Below are 476 nucleotides of genomic sequence, written 5' to 3' on the forward strand. Positions count from 1 at the left end.
CAACCAATTTCATCACAATCAAGCCATAAAAAACACATTTTTTCTTGCACATTCGACAGCTTCCCTGTCAGTTGATAGGCAGACAAACAAGACCGAAGGGGAAACTGTCTTGTTTCCCCAAACAAGACCCAACCAGCCCCTGCCTTGTTTCCCTGTCACCGGATCCAACACAAAGAGAGTGATGCAAACAGGAGGGGAAATTGTCGGGTGAGAGAGGGATGAGAACTGGGGATGAGGAGTAGATCAATGATAGGCGAAAGAGAATCGAGAGAGAGAGAACAGGGGAATGGTGATGGTGTCCTGCCCCTTGAATTTGTGATGGTGCCCTGCTTTTTCAGAGAACAGGGGAATGGTTAGAGAGAACCGAGAGAAAGTAGGGGAAGAGAGATAACCGAGAGAGAACAATCAGTGATAGGCGAAAGAGAACAAACAGTGATAGGCGAGAAAACCAAGGGGAATGAGGGGAATTTCAGAAA

This window comes from Populus euphratica, unplaced genomic scaffold, assembly GCF_000495115.2.
Source record: "Populus euphratica unplaced genomic scaffold, PopEup_1.0 scaffold73.1, whole genome shotgun sequence".
Classification (NCBI taxonomy): domain Eukaryota; kingdom Viridiplantae; phylum Streptophyta; class Magnoliopsida; order Malpighiales; family Salicaceae; genus Populus; species Populus euphratica.